This window comes from Mus pahari, chromosome 14 (assembly GCF_900095145.1).
Source record: "Mus pahari chromosome 14, PAHARI_EIJ_v1.1, whole genome shotgun sequence".
Taxonomy (NCBI): Eukaryota; Metazoa; Chordata; class Mammalia; order Rodentia; family Muridae; genus Mus; species Mus pahari.
Genome location: NC_034603.1, coordinates 76826591 through 76834349, shown reverse-complemented (window position 1 = coordinate 76834349; position 7759 = coordinate 76826591). Strand labels below are relative to the sequence as shown.

Below are 7759 nucleotides of genomic sequence, written 5' to 3'. Positions count from 1 at the left end.
GAGAGAGAGAGAGAGAGAGAGAGAGAGAGAGAGAGAGAGAGAGAGAAACAGACTCCTACAAACTGTCCACACCTACCTAGCGTGCATGAGGCCATTCAATCGCTAGTACTCAATAACAAATAAAAACGACAATTCTTTAAAAGAGGGAGTCTCCTCAGCTGTTTAATCCACCCAGAGCCTGGCTGATCTTGTGTGGATTTATTTTGGTTTGCTCTGTTTTTCCTTGAGTCAATGAGTTGCTCCGATGAGACAGTTATCAGTCATGGCTCTGAGTGCTCGCCTCTTGGCGGGAGGTAAGAATAGCCCATGTGCAATCTATGAACTTTAGTGATGAGAGGCATTGACTGCAGCCAAGTCAAAAGTGACCACCAATATAATGACAGCCCGTGGGCTGGAAGAGATGAGGTCATGCTTTATGAAAACATCCTGAATACACATGTTGCACTGAATTAACCATGACGGGCTCCGCCACTCCCACACACACACACACACACCCCACCCTTGTCCCTGGTTGAGCCAGAGGCCAGGGATTCCACAAGGTTCGCGTGTAAGAAGTTCTTCCAAGACAAGTGCTGTTATGTGGCTCACGCACTCTGTGGTTGTGTGACTGCCCAAGTTTGGCTGGTGTAAATAACAAAAGCGATCAAGATCACGGGTGGGGAGTCGAAGCGACCAGGATGAAGGTTTCCTCCCTCGAATCTCACTGCTACAAAAAGAACCTTTGATGTCCCTGGCTCAGTACTCCATCTCAAAAGGGCTCCGAATTCCTGGGACTAGTATATAAGGATCACCAGAGTGTTGATATAAAGAGCTGAACACAAAACAGCTCCCACCCTATGGACTGTTTACATCTAAGTGTGTTAGGTTCAAGAAACCGACTGAATCCCGCAGTCACTGCAGACTGAAAAGCTCTTTGATCTAATCCCGAAATTTTCAAGAGTGTACTTTCCTCTGGAGCCTTCCCCCCCCCCCAAAAAAAACCCACATAAGACCACTCCGATTATTCCCACACGTGGAATAGAAAATACAGAACTGTGGAGGAGCATAAAACAAGTATCCATGGAGTTTCAGAATACCCAGCATGCTTCAGTTTAAGGCCAAACAGCAATGAGTGTACATACAGACTCATGCTGGGGAATCTGTGGGTCTTTCCCCCTGGGAGGGGCATTTTCGTGGACACTTTTGGTAGGGGTGGGTGGAAATATGGGGCCCTTTAATTAACAGCCCATGATGTTTGACATTCAAAGGTCTCTGCTTAACCTTTGAGGCCAGATGCTAAGGCAAGGCCAAGGCTTTGGATTCAAGAAGTAAATCATTATCTCTAACCGGGAAGCAGGAGCTTCGGCTCAGCTCCGTGTCAGGCAAAGGGACACCTGTTCACCATGATACTTCAGGCAGCCCCTTTGCAGGTGACTGACCTCTCCCCCACCCCCCACCCCCACCCCAGGGATCTCTCAAGGGAAACAGTTTCATTCTGTTCACCACCTCTCAGCAGAGGGTCAGAAGCTGGAGGGGTTAGAAGGATCTGTGTTGGCAGCAAATGTATCTGTTAACATAGTGGAAAGTTCAGAAACTGATGGAGAAAAGGTGGTTGGCCAGTGGAGGCCCCTCAGCATGACTCCGTGGGTGGAGCCAGTCAGCTAATCCAGCTGCACCTAAGGTTCTAATTTTAACTGAAAGACATGATTCCAGGCATGTAAGTGATCCCTGTCCCGCAGTCCTTGGATACCAAAGGAATTTAGCTTGAGTCCTGAGTGTGCTCAAGCAATTACCGAAGTAAATATTGATACACACAACACACAACACACACACACACACACACACACACACACACACACACACACACATTGCTCTGCTCCAAACCCCAGTTTCTCAGCAGCCCTGCCAGGAGGAGTCAGGAAGAAACGTGTCCTTCCCCGCCCCCCCCCCGCCCCCTCCCCTGTATCTTCTTCCATAGGCCTTCCAAGTGGTGGAGTGGCATTATCAGCCTCGTGTGCTTATCCAACTGGTTTCCTGCGGTTTGTCTGTGCTAGCAAGGACAGAGTCCAGAATAACAGGCTCTACAGAATAGCTGCCTCTAGGCAGCTATTTTACTCCTCATTCCAAGCTAAAGATAATAGTAACAGTAACAATAATATCATCTAAGAATCGATCCCTTATCAAACGCCAGACTAAGTGTTTCTAAATACATGGCTAAGTGCTTTCCTATGTAATATCGAATTTGGATGACAATCTCTTGTACACTTATTTGTGTGTGCAAAACCGAAAACACCTTCGTTCACTGAGCCACCTCATCACCCCTTGTATGACAATCTTTTATACTACACACTACAATCCCCGTTTTTTTTCTAATGAAAATGCTCAAAAAGGTTAAGTAAAATGTTTTCAGTATTGAGGTGTGAACTCGGGGCCTTTCCTGTGCTAGGGAGGTGCTCTAACACTGAATCTAAGTTACATCTGCAGCCCTGACACTTTTTTTTTTTTAAATTTTTAGTTTTGAAACAACTCTCACTGCATTGACTGGGCTATCCTTGAATCCACTATGTGGCCTAGCCAACTCTCAAACCGTCAAATCACCTGCCTCAGCTACCAGAATAGCTGGGAGGGCAGGAATGTGCCACCAGCCCTGGCTGAATTTAAATAGCTAGTAAATCCAGATCGAACTACACAGCCAGGACCCTTAACGAGGAAATCTTCCAGCATAGCATTCCACATCCTAAATGCATCTCAGAATCCCCTCTTTAAAAACAGCATGGTAAATGGTAAAGCCCTTCTGAGGCGGTGATTGGCTGTCCTGATGTGGAGCAGGGGTGGGTGCATCAATAGCTCATAAAGCTCTCCCAGTAACGAACTTAAGTTGGACTGATTCCCAGATTAGAGGGGAACAGACAGAATGCACTTCAAAGTCAAATGTAGTTTATGTGCTATTTAGTATGTGATTGTTCATATGTCGGCGTACATACATGTGCAGATGTATGTACATGAGGGTGGGTGTGGAGGTCAGTGGGCGGCCTTTTTGGTTTTGGTTGGTTTCTTTGTGACTCAGGGAAACTAAACTGCCTTTTCCCATTCAGATCATTTAATGTCCAAATAAGAGAGAAAATCTACTACTCTCAACGTTCATGCCTATAAGCCCAGATTTTTGGAAATCTGAGACAGGGAGGATCACTTTGAGTTCAACGTCAGCCTGGGATACATGGTGGAGTCTAGGCCAGATTGGGTTACAGAGTGAAATAGTGTCTCAAAAATTAATTAATTAATTAAACCCCCTCGGTAGATTTGGCCTATGACCAACTCATTTCTCACCTTTCACACACACTGATTAGTAAAACCTGGCCATTTCCTGGTCACTCTGGGGACCTGGGAATTGTCAGGAAGCTAAGACTTTGGGGCCATGGCGGAAGCACAAGAGACAAAGCTGCTGCGTTTTCTGTTGGCCTAAGATTCTGAGGGCGTCAGGAAGAGAGGAAGCCCTTGACTGCGATGTCACCACCCTTAAATGTCACCACCCTTACCTAACTTAATCTTCTAGGATTCAGAAAGTGCAGTTGGTCACTGTCCAGGCTTCTCCTGTGCCTCCTGAACCCTTCACTCTCCTAGACATCTTTGCTTCTCTACTGTGGGTTTCAGGACAGGTCCACACTGGCAGGTGATTTGTGACTGGTCAGCTGGCTTGACCATGTAGAAGAGGGGACAAAGGACAAGGTCTGACCCCTGTTCTATATTCTACATCCTAGTGCCCAGAGGCCTTGGTGCCCTGCAGCGACTCATGACCTCACACATCCATTCCATTTCGTGAAGAGCTGGCTGTTTGTCTAGTTCCCACATTCAGATCCGGATCAAGCCCCAGCCAACACACGCACAGCGATGGTGGGAGAGAATGGTTGAAGACCTCCAACTCTCCCAGATCAGCCTCAGTTTTAACCACACAGCGGGCAAGTCATCAGGTTTGAAGATGCAGGTCAGCTCTTCCAGCCTCCTCTCTGGCTTAAGCATAAATAAAGCCTTTAAGAGGTGATTAGCAGCTGGAGGCCAACCTTGGGCACCCTCTTCAGGGGCTAGCTACCTTATTGTCTGAGACACATTCTCTCACTTGACCCAGAACTCGGGTTATTAGGAAGCAAGGCCAGGCAACACCACTTGCCTCTGCCTCTCCAGCACTGGAATTACAAGCCAGCACTGGAATTACAAGCACACTGCCTAGCATTTTAACACAGGTTCTAGGGATAACTCAGATCTTCATGCTTGCAAAGCAAGCATTTCTTTTTTCTTTTTTCTTTTTCTTTTTTTCTTTTTTTTTTCTTTTTTTTTTGAGACAGGGTTTCTCTGTGTAGTCCTGGCTGGCTGTCCTGGAACTCACTCTGTAGACCAGGCTGGCCTCGAACTCAGAAACCCGCCTTCCTCTGTCTCCTGAGTGCTGGGATTAAAGGCGTGCGCCACCGCTGCCCGGCTGCAAAGCAAGCATTTTTACTGACTGAGTTACCTCCCCAGCCTTGTGTGCTTCTTTTATTCTTTTCCATTAATATTAATTTTTATTTTATTTTATTTTACATTTTTAATCTGTGTATTGTGGGGTGGGTTTTTTTGATATTTTATTTGTTTACATTTCAAATGTTATCCTCTTTCCTGGTTTCCCCTCTGCAACACCCCCATTCCATCCTCCCTTACCCTGCTTCTATGAGGGTGCTCCCCACTACCCACCTACCCACTCCCACCTCACCACCCTAGCATTCCTCCACACTGGGGCATCAAGCCTTTATAGGATCAAGGGCCTCCCCTCCCATTGATGCCAGATAAGGCCCCTTCAGCTCCTTCAGTCCTTGCCCTGACTCCTCCATTGGGGTCCCAGTTCTCAGTCCAATGGTTGGCTGTGAGCATCCGCATCTGTATTGGTCAGGATCTGGCAGAGCCTCTCGGGGGTCAGCTATACAAGGCTCCTGTCAGCAAGCACTTCTTGGCATCAGCAGTAGTGTCTGGGTTTGGTGTCTGCATATGGGATGGATCCCCAGGTGGGGCAGTCTCTGGATGGCCTTTCCTTCAATCTCTATTCTGCTCTTTGTCCCTGTATTTCCTTTAGACAGGAGAAATCTGGGTTAAAATTTTGGAGATGGATGGGTGGCCCCATCCCTCAACGAGGGGGCCCATGCCCAACCTCTGGATGTGGTCTCATCAGGGTCTCCCTCCCCTTTGTGAGGTATTTCAGCTAATGTCATCCCCGTGGGGTCCTGGGGGGCTCTTGCTTTCCTGGCATCTGGAACTTTCTGGTTGCTACCCTTTTTAACCACAGACTTTAAATGGACCTCATCTTTATCCCTTATGCCATAGCCTTGTAACCATGACCTCATAAGTTACAGCAGGAAAACAGCTAAGTCCACAGCTTATAAACGGCTATGCACTTTTCGATTTGGAAAGTTATTTGTTAACTCAGATAAGCTTTAGTACTTTGATCCATGGCTCCGGTACATTAAAAGTGTGAACTGTATTTAGCTTTCTGTCCAGAGAGGCTTGTCTCTGACCCTGACGCTGTGTTTCAATGCATTTGTGGTTAGTTATGACTCTAATTAAAGCAGAACCTCTTACTTAAAGCAATAAATATTTAGCCTCAGCAACCAAAACATAAACAGAACCATGATTCATAAAGTTTCTTACTTGTTCTTCCCTCCCTGGCCTCAGAAGTAAAGTGCCATTCCGCAGTGTATCACGGCAGGGGCAAGCCGACCAAACCTCTGCTGCCTACGCCTGGAACTAGCAGGCAGCCTTTCCCGGAAAGGGTCCAACTACCATGTCTCACTGAGTCAGAAAGGCAAGCAGCTCAGCGAGAGAGGTGTGCTAATCTCTTCATACAGGAGTGTGGCCAGACAAGAGCTCATAGAAAATATGGACTTCTGAACCGGTGAGGTGGTTCAGTGGTTAGGGATGCTTGCCTTTAACCCCGAGGACCTGAGTTCTACCCCTAGGACTCCTGAAGGTCATCTTCTGACTTCCATACATGTGCTGTGTCCGTTTAAATGATTTTTATACAGAGGCTGGAGGGCTATCTCATGGCAAAGGAGCTTGTGGCCAAGCCTAATCAGCCTAAATTCAACCCCCAAGATCTGACTGGTGGAAGGAGAGAACTGATTCCTGCAAATTATCTTCTGACATCCACCTGTGTACCATGGTAGTACAGGAGCTCTCTCTCTCTCTCTCTCTCTCTCTCTCTCTCTCTCTCTCTCTCTCTCACACACACACACACACACACACACACACACACACACACAATACGAAAGCTTTTTCTCTCCCTCAGCAACTCTGATCGATTAGGAAGCATGAAAGGCAGAAGGACCCTGAATCTAGATGATTATAACGGCAGCCATGGTCTAAGAACCAGATTTTGAGGTGTATGAACAGGGTGGTCAGAAGGACACCTTAAGAACTTGGCAGATCTAAGTCCTGACTCGGAGGCCACTCCTTTAATCAGATAGTCTTGGGCAGAATTCATAACCTCCCTCAATCTCCATCTCTTAGCCATGAAGTGGAAAATGACTATACTTATCTCTCAGGGCTGTGGGAACAGTTACATAAGATCATGCATATCAAGGGCACGGCATGGTACTTTTATATGGCACCTGCCACAGATGTGGGCAACAGAAAAACTCAAGATACCTACGGATGAGAAACGTCTCAGTGGTAGGAGACAGGGAGGAAGGCCTGCCTGGCAGCTGCAACATTAATGCAGCAGTTTCCTGAGGGACTCCAATATATGATACTCTCCTTCTTAAAGACTTTTGAGCATCACAGACAAGGCCAGTTTGCCAGATCTTTGTCTGCGGCTAACAGATGTGAACGTGTACAGTCCTTTAGTTGGCTTGCTTGTCCCATACTGGCATCTCCATGTATGGTTTCTGGGGATGCTCACTGAAGGACATCCTATATAACCTTCCAGAGAAGCAGTTTCCTTCCTAAATATAAATGCATATCCTTGCCAAGGGTATCCATAGGATACCAGTTTCCTAAAAGCACAGAGAGGCCAGGCTTCAGGGGGACCCAGAATTACAGCTGGGCTGAAGTAGTCCTAAGTCTGGTGACTGGAACATTGCAATAAGCCAGTGACCAAAGGTTAGACAAAGACAGACTTCAATTTCCACAGCGATCTTACCATCAAACCATACCCTAGCGAAACCCGGCAGCTAACAGTCTATCAACTTGTATGCGGTACCTCTGACCTTTCTCCACCTTCTCTTTACCCCCACAGCTGGACAGGGGGCTCAGGATGCCAGGAGCTCTGTGTCCCAGTGGGAAGCTTGATGCAACAGCCTGATAGGGTCAGATGACAGACAAGCAAGCTCTCTTAGAAGTGCAGATGATGCCAAGTTAACTGTTTTCTCATCACCCAGGGAGAGGAAGGAACGCTTCTGCTCTTCAAATAAAACAAAGGAAGATTTTTCCAGACAGAGGAGCAGTCAGATGGGGTGGAGAGACAAGGTGTAGAGTCTGGACCTGGTATAAGCCAGGTCCGATGTGATAGGCTAGGAGTCAGACTTCCAGCACAGGCAGGTAACTGCAGCCTGGGGAGAGCAGGGACTGGAGCCTCAGGACAGTCAGGTTCTCTTTCTTTGGGAGAAGGTCAGCTTGATTTGCACCCTGTGCGCATGTGCTCGACACACACACACACACACACACACACACACACACACACACACACGGGTGCGCATGCATGCATGCACACATGTATATGTACATGTACATTCTCTCTCTCTCTCTCTCTCTCTCTCTCTCT

The 7759-nt window shown here is 47.3% G+C and overlaps 1 protein-coding gene across 5 annotated transcripts in view; it reads right to left on the bottom strand.

Annotated features, from left to right (window-relative positions):
* Nucleotides 1–7759, bottom strand: part of Arsg (arylsulfatase G) — a 126758-nt gene that overhangs the window by 24151 nt on the left and 94848 nt on the right. The gene's annotated exons all lie outside the window — the stretch shown is intronic.